This window comes from Etheostoma spectabile, chromosome 7 (assembly GCF_008692095.1).
Source record: "Etheostoma spectabile isolate EspeVRDwgs_2016 chromosome 7, UIUC_Espe_1.0, whole genome shotgun sequence".
NCBI classification, from domain to species: domain Eukaryota; kingdom Metazoa; phylum Chordata; class Actinopteri; order Perciformes; family Percidae; genus Etheostoma; species Etheostoma spectabile.
Window position 1 is genome coordinate 26,036,061 of NC_045739.1, and position 1,738 is coordinate 26,037,798.

The following is a 1,738-nucleotide window of genomic DNA, read 5'->3' on the forward strand; positions in this document are numbered from 1 at the left end:
TAAACAAATCAAAACTCTAAACAGAACTAATTAGAGAACTAAAAAAAGGGAAAAGAAAACCAAAAGGGATTAAAACCTAAAACCAAACTGAGGTTAAAACTGAAATTAGATTAATATAGAACTAATATTGAACTTGGTATAAACTCAAAAGGTGAAAACCTAAATAACTTAACAAAAAGGGTGTTAAGTGGGATTGTATTTTGTGTAATTGTTGTCAATGGTTTTGTATGTATATGTGTATGTTAATATTCAAATAATAAGCCGGCAGTTAAAACTTATTTCCTGGTCTGTGGTTTTCTACTTTTTCTTTCAACATGTTGTAATATTAACTCTTCTGCTCCAGTAGACGAATCTAGTAGAACAATTCTGGTCCATAGAGCATAGATCACTACCACTAGTAATTACCCACAGAGGGGTTACATGTTCCTTTTATGAAAACATTTTAACTGACTGATCAAGCTTTAACAATTAGAATATTGAATGCTTTGAATGTGAATGCTCTAAACGTAATTGACCATTAGCTAGATTAGGCTGTTCAAAGCATTACACTCAGTTTTGGTGTAGGCCCATGTCTTGAGGGATTGCCTTCCCTTTAATTGTCTGGGACCTTAACTCCATGCTGTTTTTGTTGATGGACAGTGCGGTCTTTGATCCAGAATTTACGCCTACTGTTTGCATCCCTGTTTATCTGGTTATAAGTCTGGCTGCTACAACACAGCTCACTAACAATTAGTTCTCTTTAACTCTGACTAAACTTTACTGAATAGCTAATGATGAAGTAGTCACAAATGTGTATAGAAATGTGCGAAAAGATACTAGTGCTAACTAAAACAGGTGTATCGGTTTATGTTAGCAGCATACCGTTAATGATAATATTATTTCACATACCCAAACTAACTTACCTCTTATGATGAAATTTCCAGCCATTCGCATGACCTTTTCTTAAAAGATGGGTCCACCAGCTCGTCAACCAAATATTCAGGTATTAGTTCAGCAGGTCTCGGTACACTTGTTTGGTCCGCTTTTGGCGCACCTGAGTGTGAAAAACGCATTCTCACCTGTTGTTTGTGCACGGACTTTACCAGGATCTTTAACTTCTCCCTGACCCGGGCAGTCATCCCGCCCTGTCTAAAATCAGCTACAATCATCCCAGTGCCAAAGAAATCTCCCACCACCAGCCTAAATGATTACCGTCCTGTAGCCCTCACCCCGGTAATTATGAAGTGCTTCGAGAGACTTGTTCTCCAACATATCAAGGACTACCTCCTCCCAGATTTGGACCACTATCAGTTTGCATACCTCGTGAACAGATCCACAGGGGATGCCATTGTCGTAGTTCTCCACTCCACTCTGTGCTGAGCCACCTGGAGCAGCAGCAGAGGTACACTGCATGCTCTGTGTGGATTACAGCTCAGCTTTTAATATAATCATCACGGACATTCTCATCATCAAACTGGTAACCCTCGGCCTCCCCCCTCCCACATGTGCCTGGATAAAGGACTTTCTCACCAGTTGGCCCCAGATGGTGAGACTGGGCCCCCACCTTTCCTCCACTTGCTCGTTGAGTACTGGCTCTCCACAGGGCTGTGTGCTGATTCCCCTCCTGTACTGTCTCTACACCCATGAAGTCCGACCCCCAGCTACAACCTTATCGTCAAGTTTACTGATGACGTCACAGTGGTCGGACTCATCTCAAAGGGAGATGAGGCAGCCTACAGAGAGTAGGTTCTGAACTTGG